General features: G+C 51.4%; 1 long non-coding RNA gene across 1 annotated transcript in view; it reads right to left on the reverse strand.

The window, feature by feature from the left end:
- LOC144755083 (uncharacterized) overlaps positions 1–20,729 on the reverse strand; it is a 70,927-nt gene that overhangs the window by 30,697 nt on the left and 19,501 nt on the right. The window lies entirely within an intron of this gene.

The following is a 20,729-nucleotide window of genomic DNA, read 5'->3' on the forward strand; positions in this document are numbered from 1 at the left end:
CGTGTTCTTACCCTGATTCAGGAACCAGTTGTACTATTTCTCTTTGATGTCCAATTCTGAAAATATCACTGTCCATTGGCGCTCTGATGCCTTAACCTTAAACCAGTGGTTCTATCAGATGCAGGGGGAACCAACTGGTTCTGTTGGTGCCACTACATAATGAAAGGGTGCAACTAAGAACCGTAATTTTTATGAGATCTGGGCCATATTAGCTATGCGGCGCATTTTCCTGGTTAGCGCTGGGCGCACCTTTCAAAAGGTGCGCCCAGCGCTAACCAGGAAAATGTACCATATTAGCAGGAATGCGCTGCCCCCAGGGCTGCGCATTCGGGTGAAAAACAGAGCAGCTACTTTGAAGCCGTTCCGTGTTTTCACAGTGCTGGCGGCAACCACCTGCACTTTTAAAGGGGATTAGAGATCCCCTTGCAGGCGGGTGCAGTGAGTGACTGCACCGCCTGTACTTTTAAAGGGGATGTCTGTAGGGTCCATGGGACCCCCTTTTCCCCCTACAGAGGGCTGCAATCAGGGGGCGCCTGACAGTGCACCACCTTTTAGGTGGCACACTATCAGTGTGCCTCCTGAGAGTTTCTTTGCTTCTGCGCCTGCATTTATAATACGGCTTGGGCGCAGAGACAATGAGAGTTTCTTTGCCTCTGCGCCCGCGTCTATAATACGGGCACGGACGCAGAGGCAAACGGATTCCCTAATGCAAATGAGGGAATGCCCTCTTGAGGAAGCGCTGGCGCTGTATGTGCACAAGCACTTTCAGTATTACAGAAGGAGTCGCACATGCGTCTGCGGCCCCTTCTGAAATACCAAAGTGCCCAGGGGGTGTGCAAAGTGGGAGCAAATGTCAGTTGTACCCCCGGGGCACTTCTATATTATGGTCCCTGGACTCCATATCACTCACGTTTTCTTGCATTACTTTGAGAACTAATTAGAATTTGCTAACTCAATGAGATAAGGGGTAGCTGGCACTAACAAGAATAGGGATAGAGTACAAATGAAATCACCCGGGAAAGCCTATAACGACACCCAAAGTGGAAGTGACGAGGCAGAATGGAAGGAAGGACAATAGGGAAGCATGATCCAGGTCTTGCGTGTGTCCACTTCAGAGGTATCCATGGACCTCATATTCATGTATCATGTTCCCTGTACCTTCCCCTCATAGCCAGTAGCCTCCTGACATGCACAGACTCAAAGTATTTGCCCGTATGAAGGGGTTTCTGTTGTCACATATTTTGATGGTTACATACAGATTGTTGCAGATAATATTTCTGACTGTGGGTGCAACATACCTATCATGAATGCTTGCATTATTTCTTCTTTTCCAATGTGTCTTTCAAAAAAACAATCCTTAGGGTGTCTTATCCTGAACAGTCTTCTCATGCTTTAGATGTTTTTGTAGGGAAAAACCCCTTATTCTTTTCATTCATATTCCTATGCCACTAGAAGCACAGAAAAAACAAATTCAAACAAAATCACGGATTTTAGAGCAGGTACATAGACCCAACTGTGTGATTTGGCTGATGCGGCGCAGAGGATGAGTGGAGGTAGTAGCAAAGCGCCTAAGGGAGGGAAGGATGGGGTGAGTTGTTGAACCATGGCTGAAGGACCCTTTCTCAGACAGACAGCAACAGATCAGAGCACCTAGGCCCTTTTGGTTCTCACAGAAATACCTTCTAAAGCTGGACAATGTCCACGTGTGTCCACCAGATCCACAGTGCCCCCCATACAGGACATGTTCTCATGCAGCAGTGCAGAGATTGCAATGTGCCCTATGTCAGGAAGGAGTATTTCTTCCACTTCTGTTTATTATTTGCACTATGGGGATTGTGGCCATGTATTCATAATGGTAAAAGTAATACAAGTGGAATGTAAGGAATAAAGGCAAGGCAGGATAAACCACACCTGACTTGAAACAGCTTGTTGTTTCCGTTGACAAATGTTTTACAAAACGCTCCAGGCTCTGGCAGACGAAGGCAAACCATGTGGTTCAATTCCCCATTCAAGGAAATCTTCCCTGATACTGTCCGCTCTCCTTCAGCCTTCACAGTACTGTGCCTAGTTCTCACAATGGCCTGCTCTGGGTGTCCAGTCTTATAAAGCACAATGTTTTTCTGTTCACTAGTTCTCTTCAGAAACACAAGATTCCCACCCCCCAACGATTGGTGATGCCAGACCCAGCTGCATGCACCCTGCTGGAATCAAGGAGCCAGTGCCCTCTAAATGTTCCAATCCTTGCACCTAGATCTGGTATGCTTCCTTAGCTAGAAGTGTAGTTGGTGCTTAATTTGAGCTGGTGGTTTCCGGTGGGAGGACACCAGCATTCATTTCTGGGGACCAGCAGTTATTTTTTCTAATAGGACACTACACAAGAGCAACAGAGGGAAAAGAAACAAATTTTACGATGGAGGAAGAGAAAGACAACAAGCATTGGCATAGCCAATAGGTCTCGCCTTTGGAACCGTATAAGTGTTTGGTTATCCAGCACAATATCCTTGGTGAAACAACAACTGTTGAGTGGCTAAACACTTGTAAGGTCCCAAAGGCGAGACCTATTGGCTATGCCAATGCTTGTTTTGTTTTTTTATTGAAGAAGAAATCTCCCTGAGAAGATATCCAGAAAGCATTTTGTACGTATTTATCGTCATGAATTTGTACCTAAATACGGTAGACCCTTAACGTTAATGCCACCTTTATTCCTCATTTGCCCCTTTAAATGTAATCTTGGGAAAAAATAACAAACGCATCATTTCCAAAAATATTGTACGCGACGCCGTCCATTTGTAAATGGGTGATTTGTTTAGGTTTAACTAATCCCTACAATTTGTCACAAAAAAAGTAAAAAATAAATGAAGTCTGTACTCTGACACAACGGCAATGCATAGCTGCTCGCCTCTCTGTTTTATTCTGCACAGGACTGCAACGTGCCTTTTAGGGCCTCATTAGATCATGTGAATTAAAATAAATGTGGTTTTCAGACCAGACGGGGATCAGGAGATGTCTTCGTGCTGCAAGTGCTAGCCTGCTTTTAGCCGTTATTTCCTTTAGATGGCAGTGTTGACAAAGTTTTGTGTTTCAGGCTGCATTCATGCTTCAGAACCTGCTTGTTATTCCGATGCCGGCAGATGTATTTTGTGTGTTTCAGACTTTGCCAATAACAGTTTGGCCTTCTCAAATGAACAGCTGTACACATGCTGACCATGCTGCTTCTCATTCCAGGGGCCCTGTGTGCACGACGACGAGTCCGGGCTCTCGCTGGTAGGAAAGGCCTTGTTACACCACTGCCACTTATACGAGCACTTGAATCAAATGATTAAACATTGCTTCCTCAGCGCTCATACTTTCGACGCCAGTGTGAACTTTGCTGGTTGCACTCCACAAAATAATTCGTATGGTAAGTTAAGGTCATGTGGTTTCGTTTGACAGAGATGGGTTTGCGTGGCCATTTATGGTGCTGAAGCAACGCTGTGTGTGTTTCTGAAGAGCATGCCCTTTTCACGAGCTCCTCGGTCACAATGGTAGATGGGGCTGCATGCTCGTGTAAAGTCAACGGTGGGAAGAGGGTAGCCTTTGGGTATTGAACAGATTATTGGGAAAAACGAGTAGTTTTCTCATGGAGAGAGTTCTTGGATCGTTTACCTCCAAATTAAACGGCTGCATCTCCCTTCTGCGAGGTAACGTGTGACGTTTGACTGAAGTGTTCATGTAGGCAAACACCTTGAGTACTTTTTTTTAAACAAGTAGGAAGTAGTGCTTGTGAGAGCACAGCGCTCTAAAAAAAACAAGCGATGCGCGCTCTGTGCTGGGGGAGGGGGAGGGCCATTAGCCTGTAAGAACTCGCGGCAAGATCAAAGGAAGGGTGGGAGGCACATTGGGGAACAGATGGCCATGAAAGTTTATGGGCCAAAAGCGCGTGCCTGTGGCCACGTGCACTTGAAGAAAACCGCACGAAAAAAGCGGTGGAAAAGCGGTGGTTTCACGAGGATTTTGAGCACTTGAATTCTCGCCATTTCCCATTCCTTCGGAATGGAAAAGACGAGACCTAAAAACCCGTCACAAAGGGAGAAAGTAGGAAGCTGCAACAGAGAGGTAAATGGCCGGGAGTGTCTGGCACTTGATTAAAAATGCATGAGGTGGATTCCACACACCAACTTTTAATTGCAGAGGCCTGGGCACCGGCCCTTATTCTTTTGCAAATTAACCACTGGCTGCTGTCAACCAATACCCGATGGGTTTAAAGGCTTACAGCCTTCTGAATGTACAACCAGGGGTAGGGTAGAGGAGCGTCGCCCCACTGCTTACTCACAGTGCGAGAAAGCCCAAAAATAAAATAGTAATACATTTTGGTTATTACCATTTTATGTTTCTTTCCGAATTGAGGGTGGGCGGGAGGGCGGAGCTGCCCGGGCAGGGCAGGGCAGGAGTGGTTTGCCTACTCCTGAGTATGCATGACTGGTTTGGTTGGCCCTCTCGGGCCGCCAAAACCAGTCATGTGCACTCTGCACTTCTCCATGCAGTCAATCTCCTTCAGCCCCTGACTGGGCGGCGTCCCGACCAATCACAACGCTCTACTGGAGTGTTGTGATTGGCTTAGGAGAGGGGAGGGGAGGGAGGCTGCCTGCTTCCTGTTCCTGCCGCAGGTAGGAAAGCAGGAGCAGACCGAACAGTGAAGTGCGACAGGAAGGTAGGTTTTATTATTTTCATTATTGAAACCCCCACCCTGCGCGACCCCCACCTCGCCTGACGCGCGACTCCGCCCTTGCACGCACCCAGCCGTGAGCCATTCCACTTGCGACTGTGTACAACACTGTTCTCTCACAGCTTTGATATTCATCTGCCATTGCACAACTGCCAAAAGGAAAGAGAAGTGACCAAGCACCAGCTAATCAGGATGATATTTTACACGGGCTGCTCAATCGTGTTGCAATCTAATATTTCAGTGAAATACATTCCTCGCCTCAAAGCACAGCCATCTTTTATCATCCGGGGGAGGCAGTGAACAGTGGGCCACAACATCACAGACTCTCACACACCAGGCTAGAAAGCATAGGGAAATAATCACACCCACACACACTCTTGAAGCGTACAAGGCCGCTCTATTAGGACAGATTTGTATCAACTGATTTACTTTACATGTAACACAACCTTAACATTTTGGATATTTGGGGCAAAAAATAGGCTCGGTCCCAATGGGGATTTGGGGGGGTGGCCGACCATCGGGAGGCTCTCCCCCGGGGAAGTTTGGGGCACCAGGGGAGGGGGGAGGAAGTTTGGCACTCGGGGCTCTCCGTAGCTGGGGCTGTTTGGGCTGGTTGGGCTCCTTGGGCTTGTTTTGGGCTTGTCCCCTATATATGCGGCCATTTTGTGTCACTGCACACTGTTTTGTGGTGCAGTGACACAGCAGCCAGGCGGATTGTCGCTGTGGGCGTTGTCTGGCAGCGTGGTCGTGCGCGGTGTTTGGTGCCCAGGCGGTGGTTGCTTTTGTGGGATGGCGGCGTTATCGGATCCACGGGTGGCCGAGGCTTTGCGGCTGTTGGGCGAGGGGGGCCGCATGGACATCGTGCGGCCCGACCTCCAGGTGAGGCCGCAGCGGTGCGCTGCTAACGGCGCCGCTGCAGCTGTGGTTGCGTGGGAGCCGCCGTGGTCACGGCCGGCTCAGCGAGGCGGGAGGGGGGGGCGGAGGGGCGAGGGGTGGGGGACTGCGTAAGGAGGCAGCGCCACGTGCGAAGGCGAAGGGAGGTGCCAAGAGGGCCAGGCAGAGGGGACAGAAGCGAGCGCTCGACTTTGTGGAGGAGGTGGGGGGAGGTGCCAGGGTTGGGGGGGGCAGCCCGCGAGGCAGTGGCTGAGCTGGGAGAGCAGGGGGGGTGGGGGCGGCTGCAGGGGCTCAGATGGTGGCGCCGGTGGAGGGTGGGGGGAGTGGGGTGGGGGGCCGGGGGGCTGAGGGTGGTGATGGGACCGGGGGGAGGGGGGGCGCGGCCCGGGAGGGGTAGCGGGGCTGAGGCGCGAAGAGCAGGGTGTGCTGCTGGGGGGGATGGGGGTGCGGGGGGCGGTTTCCCCGCTATTGATTGAAGATACTGATGTGGAGAGGGGACGGGGTCGACACAGAGCTGGATTGGGGTTCATCGTCATCGGAGGAGGGAGGGGGCATGGTAGGTCCGAGCAGGCAGGCGTCGCCGGGGCAGTGGGGGAGGGGTGGGGGGGCCAGGCAGAGGGGTGTGGCAGGCCAGGGGCGCTTGGGGGGGGTGCGCGGAGGCGGAGGAGCGGTGGGCGGGAGGGCTGGGCCGGGGCTGGGGGAGTGGGTCGGTTGGGGTAGTGGAGGGGAGGCAGGGGAGTATGGGGGGGCGGGGGCAGTGGCGGGCCAGGGGGGTGTTACGGCGATGGGGAGGGGACCGGGGATGCGGCAGGGGGGGCCTGGGGAGGGGGGTGTGGGGGGGTGCGGGGCCGAGTTGGGGTTTCGGGGGGTGGGGAGGGCCGGGGGGCTGGGATTGGGAGGGGGGTTGGGGCCTGGGTGGCGGGGGATCTCGTAGCGGCACGGAGGTCACTCGGCAGGATGGGGGCAGGGGGCAGCACTGGGATGGGGGAGCGGGGGAGGGGGCGGCACGTGGGGGGGAAAGGGGGGTCTTTTCACTCTGGCATGCTGGACTCCACATTTTTTCCTTGGCAGGAGCTGTTTGCGAGGCGCTCGGGTGAGCAGCATGCGGCTCCAACCCACCGAGAGGATGGGCCGGCTCTGTCTGGTTTGGGCGGCCGAGCTCCAGCGAGGGACCTGGCTCATGACCGCGGCGAATGGAGGCGGGATTCGTCTCCGCGGCCCCTCCCCGAAGGGTCGTTACGGCCGCCGGGGGTAGGGGAGTGAGGATGGATGCGCATACTTCTGATTGGACTGCGAGTGTGGCGGATGGGAGTGGGAGTGTGGACTTGGTGGATTTGATCGTGTCGTGAGAGAGCGGGTTTGAGCCGGCTGGAACCCCAAGTGGGGGGCCGGGGTGGTGTGGAGCCGGCTGATGGAGAGTCGGAGGAGGAATGAGAGATTCGGGAGGACGGGGGGTCTTGTAATGTTGTTAGCAGTGTATTACAGGTGCCGGCAAGGCGAGAAATGCCCAGAGTGACGGCCCCCTCAGCTTCACTGGTTAGGCGGCGGGATCCGGCAAGGACGCCGACCTTGATGCCAGGTAAGGCGGGAGACGGAGCGGGGAGTGGCAAGCGGCGCTGTGTACATGTTTCGGTGGGGACGGGGGGCGAAGGGGAAGATGGATGGCGGCTAGTGCGCGGCCGGTACGTGCAGGACGCTGGAGTGGGCACGGACGGCGCGGCGACGGGTGGAGACGGGTCAAGCGCTGGCGGCGGGTCAGCGGCGGTTGGAGAGAAGGAGCCGGCGGGCGGGGGGAAGGAGAGTTGTGTGGTGCCGGTGCGTAAGTTACCGTACATGGGGATGACTAAGCCGCTGGGGGCGCACCTTTTGGCGGCGACGAAGGAAAATATCTGGAAAGGGGAGTACATTGACATTTTTAAGCTTCTCCACAGGGAGTTGACGTCCAAGGAGGGGTCGAAGGAGGAAGAGCAGGAGTTAGCTAGGCGCCCAAAGGTGCCCCTGACGCTAGACAACTGGTCAGCGGCTTTCCTCATATACGCGAGCGTGTATTGCGAGAAGTTTCCGTACCGGTCCGTCGCGCTGTTCAAGTACATGGATGTGGTGCGGAGGGCACAGGTGACTTACGGCGGGTTCGCGTGGTCGCACTATGACGAGGAATTCCGGGCGCTCATGGCGGCGGACCCGGAAGCGCAATGGGGGAGCTGGATTCGGATCTGTATCAGCAGACGATGGGCGGGGCCAAGTTTGGCCGCACCATTTACACGGCAAGCGGTTTGCCGCTGGTGCCGCCCCCCTTTGCAGCCCGCCCCACCCGAGGGGGGGTGGGGCAGGGAGACTCTGGTGGCCAGGCCACGGTCGGGGCCTGCTGGGACTTCAATAGAGGAGCCTGTGGGCGGGCGGCATGCCGTTTCCGGCACGAGTGCTCGACATGCGGACAACGGCACCCAGTGCTGCATTGTTGGGGGCTCGGGGGCCCTCTGGGGCTGCAGCCCGCGCAGGGAGGTGCCCCAGCCAGAGGGGGACAGGGTGGTGGGAGGGGGGAGGCAGAGGGGGGGGAGCCGGAGCTTTGGGCAAAGGCTTGTACGCCGGTTAGGATCGAGCAGATGGAGCCCTGGCTGGCGGCATATCCGCAGGCGGAGGATGCTGCGGTGCTGCGTCGTGGTTTTTGGGAGGGGTTTCGGCTGGGCTATGAGGGCCCTCGGATTGCGCACTGGGCGGACAATCTGAAGACAGTGAACGCGCACAAGGGCATTGTGAGAGAGAAACTGTTCAAATAGGTCAGGGAGGGTCGGATGTGGGTGTACTTGGGGCCCTTTCACGGAACCGCCGTTGCCGGGCTTGATCATCTCCCCCATCGGGGTGGTGCCCAAGAAGGAGGAGGGGCAGTTCCGACTGATACAGCACTTGTCTTGGCCGGAAGGGGAGTCGTTCAATGCCTACATTTTGGCAGAATTGGCATCGGTGACTCAATAGTCGGTGGACGTGGCGCGGAGGCTCGTCTCGGCGGCGGGAAGGGGCGCGCTGATGGCAAAATGCGATGTCAAGTCGGCTTTCCGACTCCTTCCGGTGCACTCGGCGGATCACCAGTTGTCGGGGATACAGTTCCAGGGACTCATATTTGCGGACAAGGCGTTGCCGATGGGGTGCTCCATTTCGTGCGCGCTATTTGAGCGTTTCAGTTCATTCCTGTAGTGGGTTTTTTCCAGGCGCACAGGCTCGGAGTCAGTGACGCACTATCTGGATGATTTCTTCCTGGTGGGGTGGCCCGGAGCGGAGGACTGTCAGCGGCAGCTGGATGGTTTGGCCGGGTTGATGGGGGAATTTGGGGTTCCCCTGGCGCCAGAGAAGACGTGCGGTCCCAGTACGGTGTTGTCCTTTCTCGGTATCGAGCTCGACTCGGTCGTCCTGGAAGCGCGCCTGCCGGAAGACAAGAGGTCAGCGATGCTGGTTCTGGTGGATGGGATGTTGGCAAAGAGGAAGGTGACGGTGAGAGGTGCAGGTGCTGTTGGGGCATTTGAATTTTGCTTGCCGCGTGGTGCGGGCGGGCCGAACGTTTTGCCGGTGTTTGGGTTTGGCGTTGTCCGGTTTGACCTTGCCTCATCACCATGTGCGCCTCTCGGCGGGAATGAAGGAGGATCTGCGCATGTGGCGGGCGTTCTTGGAACGGTTCAATGGAGTACCCATGGCACCGGCGGAGGACTGGGAGTGGGACCTCACCATGTACTCGGATGCGGCGGGCGGCGGCGGTTTCGGTCTGTATTGGGAGGGAAAGTGGTGTGCGGAGCAGTGGACGGAGCACTGGCAGGCAGGCGGGAGGTGCATTGCGTTTTTGGAGTTGTTCCCGTTGGTGGTGGCGGTCACGGTGTGGTCGGGGGCGCTGGCGCACAAGCGCGTGCTGTTTCGAGTGGACAACATGGCCGTCGTGCAGGTGGTGAACAGGCAGTCGGCCCGGGACCCGCAGGTGCTGAAATTGATGAGGGTGTTTGTTTTGCGTTGCTTAGAGAATGACATCCTGTTTCAGGCGCGCCACGTTCCAGGGGTGGACAATGACATTGCGGATGCTTTGTCTCGTTCACAGTGGGAGAGGTTCCATGGGCTAGCCACGGCGGCGGAGGAAGTCAGAACGCCGGTGCCGAAGGACCTGTGGTCGGTGGGCGAGGCCGGGTCTTTCAGTTGGTGAAGGCGTCGGTAGCGGTGTCAACGTGGAAGGCATACGAGCAAGCGTGGGAGGAATTTCTGCAGTCCGGTACGGTGAGGAGAGGGGATCGGTGGCGGTGTGAGGAACAGGTGGTAAGGTTCATGGATAGAGGTTTGTCGCGGGTGTCGATTGTGGGCAAGTTGTCGGCGGTGGCGTTCATGGGAAAGTTGTGGTGGGGTTACCCTCCGTTGGCGGGGGAATTGGGGACCCGGCTGCTGGAGGGGTGGGCGAGAGAGAGGGGTGCGACGGTGCGGCTGCGACGCCCCATCACGGTAGAGTTGCTGGAAGGAGTCATTGGCGCGCTCCCGGCGGTGTGCAGGGATGAGGGCGAGGTCGGCTGCAATGCCAGAAATCGGTCCCCGGAAGCTTGTTTCCTTTCCAGTAAAGAATTGGCTTGGTAGTTTGGTCTGCCCTGTTCCCATGATGCACTGGGCCAGGGCCAGACTAATTTGCATGTAGCCAGGTTCTGAACTGGGATGGTGCAGTGAGCTAAAAAACGGTGATGGATCAAGCCCTGATCTTTTGACTGGGTAGGAGTGAGTAAGTAAAATATCTTTATTCGATTGTTTACATATAACAATCATAAAAGTACATTTCATAGACATTAAACACACAATAAAAATTATAAGAAGAGTGTTACCACATGAACACGAACACAAGCGGGATTACAAAGTTATAGTTAAAAGAGATAAAAGTACAATTTGAGTTAAAAGATATTCCTATCAGTAGCAAAATTAATTAACCTTCCATGCTTTTTCTATGTTTAAGTGCTAGTTTTAAAAAGCTACATACAAACATGGTACATTCACTGTTTAACATTTGGAGGTAATAAAGTGCTGGTCTGATTTGTGCAAAATACAGCTGTTTAAGTAGAGGTTTTAAAAACAGATTACGGGGAACTGTGTAATACGGGCAGAAAAATAAAAAGTGTGCCAGATCTTGCGGAGACTTATTGTCGCAGCCGCAAGCTGGCAACACTTGTCCTCTATGTGCCCCACTTGGTACAGCTAACAATAGATGAATCATATCGAATCGAAATCTTGTCAACAAGAAGCGATCATATCCCGACAAAGGCCAAGCTAGGTAGGGTTCCATATGTGGACACGTTTTTGTGAGAGCATGCAATCTCACGCTATTTTTCTTAAACTCGCTCTCCTCCCTCGCCAAGTGCCTGGATGACATAAAGGTGTTCTTCACATATATTACATCAGTTTTAGTTATTTTCTCAGGGGCTAAAAAAAGGTCCAGCCGACCTAGTTCAAGGAGACATCTTCTAACGTATTTTATCCACGGGATCTTAAACCTCCCTTCCCACTCTAGTGCCTCTTGCAAGATGTTTCTAGGGAGGGGGATATCTATGTTTAACCAGCTATTCAGCCAGCACAGCAGGGGATTTACAGCTAACCTATCACTTAGATAGGGCATACCAAGTTCCTCGTGAACAGAGAAGTTTGCCGTACCCCTAGGTAGCCTTAAAACTTGCTTTAAAAAGTTATTTTCAGTGACTCAAGGGCATCTAAGGATTCAGACCCCCATATTTCACTCCCATAGCACGCGACTGCAATGCTTTTGGCTTGGTATAGCTTCAAAACAGCAGCCACCGGGCTATTACCCATTTTCTTTGCAAAGTCCATTATTGCTGCGTTTGCACGCACTATCTCACCCTTTTTCTTTTGTATTGCTGGTGCCCATATTAATTTATGGTCGAAAAGGACACCAAGATACGAAAAAGTCTTGGTTGTCGGTATTTTTTCGCCATTTACAGAGTGGTGGTATATTTTTTTTGGACCTAAACCTGTCATCATTGTAAAGGATTTCGAATTATTGATGCTCAGGCCTCGGGAATTCATAAATGCAAAAAATGAGTCTAACAAGGTTTGAAGACCGATCGCCATTCTGGAGATTAGGACGGCGTCGTCCGCGTATAGCAGGACGGGCACGCCCTGCCTTCCTATATATGGATAGTCTGTACCAGTTTTTAATAAATGCTCCTCCAGTTCATTGATGTAAAGATTAAAAAGATACGGGGCTAAGATGCACCCCTGCCTAACACCCCGATTTATCCTAAAATCCCTGGTTACTTTCATATCTTGGGTATAACGAACGTTTGCTCTTGTGTCCGAGTGGAGATCAGCTAAAAAATTAATAAGGTTCTGCTCCACTCCCATTTTTTGCAGGACCTCCCAAAGCCTGCCTCTGTCAAAGCAATCAAAAGCGGACGATAAATCCATAAAGGCCATATAAATGGTCCCTTTTCTTGCCATGGTATATTTGCCGTTTATTAAATACAGGTTCAGACATTGAGTTATCGTAGAATGACCTGGTCTGAACCCGTATTGTACTGGCGATAATATGTTGTTTCCGTTGGCCCATGATATCAGCCTATTTAAAATGATACCCACCACCACCTTGGCAACTGAATTAATCAGCGATATAGGTCTGTAACATGTTGCACTACTACGGTCACCCTTCTTGAATACAGGCACTATGGTCGAAGACCCCCAGGACTTTGGGCAGCCAATTGAGATTCCGGCATTTATTACTGCAGTAAGAACTGGGCCCCATAAATGAGTATTTGATTTAAATAAATCGGGAGGAATGCAATCAGGACCAGGTGCTTTGTTGCTGGTTAAACCCTGAATCCCCTTTTCTACCTCCCCCGCTGTAAAGCACAACAATTCTTCATCAGAAGTTTTAAAAACAAAATCCGCTTGTGGCTTGTCACTTTTAAAAATTGTACTATAATGTGATATCCACTCTTCCTTGGGTATGTTAGTCCCAAGCGTAGGATTGCTAGGGTCATCAAACAGAGGCTTGTTTATGATGTTCCAAAACTTAGAACTGTTACCCAGGATTGCAGGGTCACACAAAGATTCCCAAATGCCTGCTTTCACTTCTTTTTTCCGAGCTGCCAAGGCTGTCTTATATTTGGTTCTCAATGTCTTTATAAGAACAGGATCTCTTGGGATAGCCTTAAGTGCTTTTTTTAGATTTCGTCCGGCCTTAGAGCATGCTTGGTCAAACCATCTTGGTTGGTGTTCATAATGACCCTTCGCTGGTATGGTTAGCAATTGTCCAACTCTATCAACCACAACGGAAAAGGCGATTAAGGTCGCTTCAGGCAAGGTGGTAGGAGAGACACAAAGGCCTAATTCTTTGCCACAGCTGGTATTAATTGAGCTGTACAAAGTATTACTATTAACCTTTGACCATTTCAAACGTCGATTTCCGTTTATTGGTTTTAGAGAGCCGCAATCATTCCGTGGCTACCGGTGTTCAAAGATGCCTCCTCCAATTTGAATAGAAAGAGGATTATGGTCACTGAAGATACTTGTTTGAATTTCAAAATCGGTGACTAAATCGACAAGATCTCTAGAAAGAAGAATGTGGTCTATGTAAGAACCGTTTCCAAAGCCTTTGTACGTGGGGACGTCAAAGATGTGAGAATCCTCCGACATGGACATTGCAACAGTTAAGTTCCTGTCATCAGTTAAGTTGTTGACGTAGGTGCCACGCGTCAAATGGTCAAAATGGAGACCAGACCTCTTGTTACATCCTAGGAGGCCAATAGGTGTCATTACAGGATTGCCACATGGATGCGCATTGAAGTCTCCAGCAATGAGGGTGCTTCGAGGCAGACTTGCTGCTTTAGCTTTTAAAAAGTTGTGTAGATGGAGGATGTTACACTCCCTGTTTGGAAGTACCGCATTATAGAAATTAATGAGGGTGAGTGCCCTTTTACCACTCCTAAGCACCAGGGCTTGGATATGTCTGTTATCAGATGCTCTATTTGAAATCTGGCAGATAAGTGCGAGGCTGATGTAAATTGCCAAGCCCCCCTTTGATCTTCCGCTGTTCGACGGGGCTGCCGGTTGGAAAAAACTTTGGAAGCCCTCAATATGTACATTTACATCTTCCAGCCATGTTTCTTGGAAACACAGAACGGTATAGTTTTTTATATATGCCACCCATATTGGGTCATTTACCTTGGCAGCCAGACCGGCTACGTTCCAGGATAAGAGTTTGTAATGCATGGTAATGTATGGCCTAAACCTACTACCTGGGCCTTGTTTATGGATGAAGATATCACTTGATCCCCTCGATCAGTCATTGTGTCTGCTTGCGTTTCATTGGTGGTAAGTAAAGGGTTTGCGTCACTAGGGACTGTGCAATAGACTTGAGTGGAAGGATGTGAGAGACTGCGCCCATTTAGAATCAGCATGCTCTCTGATTGGTGTACTGGTGGAACTGCCTTAGATGTTTCGCCTGACTCTTGAATAGAGATATGTGTATACTCTAAAGTAGTGCTCACTATTTTGTGGGAAAATGCTTCCCTATTTGGGGACTCAGGAGGGGTAGAATGGGGGGACGAAAGTACGATTTGTCAATCAATCTCATCCAGATAGTCTGGAGCATAGAAAGCGTCAAATCTGTTTGAAATGGGAACCCCGTATTGCATATTTAGATGATGTGGGTATGAGTAGTACTGCTGTTGTGGGCGGGATGAAAACTCCCTTCTCTCTTGTTGTCTTATGGGATAGCTATTTACCCTACTCGGCCGTGGGGGTTCCTGCCTATAATTAGTGAAGTCCATTAAGGTGGTCGGGCCGTGAGGCCATGTGGTTTCCCTGGGTTGATAATGAGCTGTTGGCTCAAGCAACCCCCCCTGACCATAGATTGGCTGTAATTGTGTTATATTTTGGCTAGGGTTATTAGAAGGGTAAAAATAGCTCAAGTCCATAGTGCGGATCAGACTATTTGTCACACCGCTTTTCCAACTGCTAATAAAACTAGCTGCACGACTGTCCCCAAAGGTTACCACGATACAATCACCCTCAGTCGATTTAAATCTGGTTCCCACCCAGTCTACCCTTCTCACATGTGAAATATGACCATTTATATGTTGGGGAATCGGTCTGTGGGTTGTCAGCCAATGGCTCACCTTATTTTTTAATTCCACTTGAGATTCTGTCCTCTCACCCGCTAGTTTGGGTACACCAATCATAACGATGGTATACAGACTGGATTCAGGTGGAAGATTTATATGAAGTGGTCTTTTAGCTACCACCGGTTTTAACAATTTATCTCCTGTTTGGTTTGTAGGTATACTCTGGCTAGATGTTTTAATTTGACTCAATGGTTCTATATGGGTTGGTGCTAGTTTGACCGGGGAGCTCTCGGCGGCCCATTCACATTCCTCAGTTTCAGTGTCAGGTAAAGTTTGGGCATTACTCAAGGTTGCAGCCACTATGTGGGGTGGATTGACTCCTCCGTCTAAGTTTATTACAGGTTTGGTAGGAGGGTTTTTTTCCTAGCAAGTTGGCAAATTTTGTTTGTTGGCAGTATTATGTGTGGCTTTCTTTGCCCGTGCATTTTTTTTGCTGGTTGAAACGAGGGAACTACTAGCTGATACAAAAGTAGAAGTTGATTGTGGTGCGTTCAATATTTTGAGCAAGGTGGAAGATGCATCATTTTGGGCCCTTTCAAATTTCCCTAATGCCTTCTCAATGTTTATAACTCTCTCACTAATAGGCAACAAGAGAGACTTAACTAGGGTTTCTAGTTCACCCAAAAGTAATTTATTATTTATCAGTGTGTGATCTGTCTGATCTGTGTGGTGTATAGACGTGTTTGTAAGGACTGTCTGCTCTTTACTCAAAAGCGGACCTGGATCTTGACTGGTTGTAAATGGACATGGGATCACTACTTTAGAGGCAAGATTAGCCAGTCTAAAAGTAGACCAGATGTCCTTGGCTGAGTAGTGTTGTTTGGCCTTAAGCAGAGGCATTTTTTTGACTAAAGATGTTTTTTTACTTCGTGTTCCACGACACCTAGTTGTATTTTTTATCACATGACTTATTCTAGGGGCAGGTTTTGTTGTTATAGATGTTAAACCTCCCGCAGGTGGGGCCCCTGGTTCTAGATGGGCTATGGGCGACAAACATGTGTTGGTACCATTGTCGCTAAGCAGCATAAGACTAATGTCCCTACTATTGTCTATAGAGGGTATAGACAGGGCTATTGGTGTATTGTCTCTGGTTTGGGGACTAGGAAGCCCTGTAAATGACAACATTAAAATGGACTCTTGAGAATTCATTGTATTGTCCATAGTGTTGACGTTTTCGGTAGTATGTAAAGAGGGGTCCGGAAAACACAGGTCTGGAGTTAGTGAGAGGCGTCTTTCTGAGTCCTGGATGGCATCCGCCACTACACTGATCGTTTTCTGTAGCATTAGATCGATAGCAGTTATTGTGGGAAGAGGGGTATTGGAGACATTTTTTATTCTAGTTGCAGATCTCGTGGTAACAGGGGTCTTTCTAGTTTTAAACATCTTAACTTGATTTTTTAAGTCTGACAATAATAATTTACCCCTTGAACAAAAGCTGGGATGAGAAAAGTACAAAGGATCACCTTGGTTGGTTTTTACGGACCAGGGGTTTAAAGAGGGTGGCCCGCCTCGTCCTCCTCAGTCCCCTGAGGGCCACAGAGGGCCCGCCCTTTGCCCGGGCTTAGCCCGGCGCAGTCCCGCGCGCTCCCGCGACGCAGGAGGTAAGTGCCGTTTTATAGCGCCTCCTGGCGCGCTCCGCCTCAGCGCGACTTCCGGTCGCGGAGGCCGCTGGGAGTTGTGGTTTTACTCTGTGTCTCCCCCACACTGCGGCAGCGCTGTTGGAGTGAGGCTGCGGCGGGGGGATGACAGGCAGCGGTGGAGCAGCGTCGTAGGCAGCAGTCCCGGTGTCACAGGAATCCCTCAGGCAAATAAGGCGTCCGTTAACTGTGTGCAGGCAGGAATACAAGCACCCCCTCCTCAGCAGGTGAGTGCCGTTTTCATAGCGCCTCCTGGCGCGCTCCGCCTCAACGTGACTTCCGGTCGCGGAGGCCGCTGGGAGTTGTGGTTTTACTCTGTGTCTCCCCCACACTGCGGCAGCGTTGTTGGAGTGAGGCTGCGGCGGGGGGATGACAGGCAGCGGTGGAGCAGTGTCGTAGGCAGCAGTCCCGGTGTCACAGGAATCCCTCAGGCAAATAAGGCGTCCGTTAACTGTGTGTAGGCAGGAATACAAGCACCCGCTCCTCAGCAGGTGAGTGCCGTTTTATAGCGCCTCCTGGCGCGCTCCGCCTCAACGCGACTTCCGGTCGCGGAGGCCGCTGGGAGTTGTGGTTTTACTCTGTGTCTCCCCCACACTGCGGCAGCGCTGTTGGAGTGAGGCTGCGGCGGGGGGATGACAGGCAGCGGTGGAGCAGCGTCGTAGGCAGCAGTCCCGGTGTCACAGGAATCCCTCAGGCAAATAAGGCGTCCGTTAAAGTCGCTTCTCCTCGTCGAACGTAAGCTCCCTACGGGCTGGGTAGGAGTGTTCTGCTTAATTCAGATACTCTGTCCATCACCACCCCCTTTTATGAATCGGGATGAGGGCGAGGCGGTGCGTTTTTCTACCCTGATGTCCTGGCTGTTCTTTGGAGCGTTTCGGGTGTCGGAGTTGCTGGGCGCAAAGGGGAGGCGGGGGTGTTGTGGGAGGATGTGGAGTTGCGAGCACAGGAGGTGGCGGTGCGTTTGCGTCGCTCGAAGACCGACCAGCGGGGGGCCGGGACTTGGGTGGTACTGGGCCCAGGCGGCAGGGAGGGGATGTGCCCGGCGGCGTGGGGGAGGAGGTTGATGGCAGGCCGCGGCGAGAAGGAGGGGGAGGTTTTTGGTCGAGAGGGGGGTGACGGAGTGACAGCGGCTCAGGCGTTGTGGGTTCTGCGGCGCGCCCTGCGGTACATGAGTGAGGACCCGCTGGCTTTCGGGACGCATTCCTTCCGGATCGGGGCGGCAACGGAGGCGGCTCGGAGGGGTTGGGGTAAGGAGGAGATTCAGAGGCTGGGACGGTGGAAGTCGGATTGTTACCGGACGTATGTGCGGTTGAGGGAGGCGGATGGGGTGTTGTAACAGTGTTTCCCGATTTTGATATGTGTGTCTTTACAGGTGCTGTGGCGGGGCCGGAGGTGGCTGTTTTGAATTTATATATTGTGGGACACTCATTCGTCAAGAGGGCAGAACAGGCGGAGTGGGACAGGCATCGGACACTCAATTTGGGATTGGATGCGGGGCTGTACCATTGTCATTGGAGGGGAAAAGGCGGTAGGCGTTGGCATGAGTTGTTGCCATTGTTAAACATGGTGGTGAGAGGGGGGGTGTGCCCGGATGTGGTGGTGATTCATCTGGGCGAAAATGATTTGGTGCAGTGCAAGGGGCTGGCGTTGCTCAAGCAAATGAAGGGGGACCTGAGGGAAATTAAGAAGCAATGGGCTGGCTGTCATGTTATCTGGTCCGAGTTCATTCCCAGGCGGGTTTGGAGGGGAGAGGAGCGCCCAGGAGCCATAGACAGGGCACGGAGGAAGATTAATCGGGAGATGAGGGAATTTTGTGCCAGGGAGGGGGTGGGGAGGATGGAGCACCCGGAGTTGCGCTATGGCGCTGTCTATTTTTTCAGGGAGGATGGGGTTCACCTGTCCCGGTATGGCATGGAATTGTACCTCGTCCAGTTGAAGGAGGCTTTGGATGGGGCGTTGGGGGTGCTCAGGTATCCCAGAAGGCAGGAGTCCTAGGGGGGGGTCGAAAGTCGTAAGCGATTTTCGAGTGGCGCTTTCCTAAGGAGATAGGGTGGATTTGCTGGAGGCCTGGGAATGTATGGTAGGCGGCGGTGAGGTCATGGAGGTCACTGTGGCATTCAGTCGGGGGGTAGGGTGCTGAGCGGATGTGTTGTATTTTCAGTTGCAATGTTGGGGTTAACTTTAGGGGTGGGGGTGGGGGGCTGTGAGGCAGTTGGTATTTAGTGAGCAGTAGTTTTGTTCGGCACAGGCCAGGTGGGACATTGTTGTAGGTGCACCTGATTCCAATAAAGCGGCCTTTATCACACTAATTTGGTGTCTGTGTCAGTGCTTCCCCCCCCCTCACCTACTGGTGTGCCCCAATGGGGATTTGGGGGGGTGGCCGCCAATCGGGAGGCTCTCCCCTCCCCCGGGAAGTTTGGGGCACCAGGGGAGGGGGGGGAGGAAGTTTGGCACTCGGGGCTCTCCGTAGCTGGGGCTGTTTGGGCTGGTTGGGCTGGTTGGGCTCCTTGGGCTTGTTTTGGGCTTGTCCCCTATATGTGCGGCCATTTTGTGTCACTGCACACTGTTTTGTGGTGCAGTGACACAGCAGCCAGGGGTCCGTAGGCAGCTTTGTGGCCCGCCCTCCCTCCCTGTAATTTTCCCTCCGGGTTTGAGTGGCGGGGTTGTTCCTGATTCGGAGGGATTTTGTTGGTCGATGGTGCACTGGTTTAGGGTGTTTAAAGTTGTGGTGTCGCTGGAACAGGTGCGGTTACTGGGGGCGCTTTCCTAAGGAGATAGGGTGGATTTGCTGGAGGCCTGGGAATGTATGGTAGGCGGGGGTGAGGTCATGGAGGTCACTGTGGCATTCAGTCGGGGGGTAGGTTGCTGAGCGGATGTGTTGTATTTTCAGTTGCAATGTTGGGGTTAACTTTAGGGGTGGGGGTGGGGGGCTGTCAGGCACTTGTTATTTAGTGAGCAGTAGTTTTGTTCGGCACAGGCCAGGTGGGACATTGTTGTAGGTGCACCTGATTCCAATAAAGCGGCCTTTATCACACTAATTTGGTGTCTCTGTCAGTGCTTCCCCCCCCTCACCTACTGGTGTGCCCCAAACGTTCGATGCTTCGCCTCAAGGAATCCAGGCTCCTCTGACTGAATCCTGCAAAGCTCCTGGAATCTGGGCAGATGACTTCTTGATGCCTCTAGCAATAAGTACCCTCTTCTTATGCACAAACCTGCATGGGATTTAGGGGGTTGAAGCAGCCGCTTCACATTTTGGGGGGCCACAAACTCTTAGCCTAGGAAACATTGTTACCAAATGTTGAAAGTGAAAGACCCAGGTGCGAAACAATGTTGCAGGACATTCTTAGACAGCAACATTAGATTGTTTGAAGTTCATTGTGTATCGTGAGTTATATCTCCCTGCAATTACAATAAGAATTATTGATAATGTGCGAATTGTGTGATTAAGAAATCACTTGTTATTTATGTGTCTATGCGAGTAAGGTGTGTGTGTGTGTGTGTACTGTTCGAAAGTGTACTATTAGAGATCATGCATCTATTAGATTCACATGATATATAACATGTGCTAAGTTTACAATTTGTGTACCTTGTCATGTCTTATGCCACTGTGCAGCCCAGTGTGTGCTTCCATAACACAAGAGTGCTCTTTATTCTAGATGTTGTAATCTAGTCCAAAACTCTGAGCAGTTGCTGGGCGTCCCAGTAAGGTAGCAAGTGTCAGTTTTAGTTTTGGGTGATTAACTGTCTTGTTTCAAGTTTCAAGTTTCTTTATTTCCTGCATAGTTCCTTAAAACCCGTTCAATATTAATGAATAAAATACAAAATTAGAGCAATAAAATACAAAAATATATATAAAATGTTCACAGTATATATATGATTTCCTCCATTTTCGCTGCCTTTTTTGTTTTTTGATTTGTGAAGGCAATCTTCAGATTAAAACCAAAATAAAACCCATTGTTGGATAGATCTTTACAGATGTAAAATGAGTCTTAAATATTAGGCATAGTATATGTCCTTATATAACTGAAAGCTATAAATTGTAGTCTCTTGTCCCTTTGGAGCAACCATGAACTTCTTTTTTGTATTGATCAAATGTTCTCCTCTTGTTGCGAGGATTATCTCTTTTCTGATGGCAGTATCTCCTTATAATGGGCTGGTTTTAGGCGTGTCCCTGTCAAGGAGTACTACAGTGCCCAGGCCTTGTTCAGTTTGTGTGGGTTTGGGCATTTTTTGTTCAGCCAGCAAAAGGAATTATTTTACCAGTCTACAGTTTAATTGTGTATTTCATGGGTTTAAGCAGGCTAGCACCACTTGCCTTCTGGAGCGGATGCCTTTCTGTTTGAAGGG

Source organism: Lissotriton helveticus, chromosome 5_1 (genome assembly GCF_964261635.1).
Source record: "Lissotriton helveticus chromosome 5_1, aLisHel1.1, whole genome shotgun sequence".
In the NCBI taxonomy this organism is placed as follows: Eukaryota; Metazoa; Chordata; class Amphibia; order Caudata; family Salamandridae; genus Lissotriton; species Lissotriton helveticus.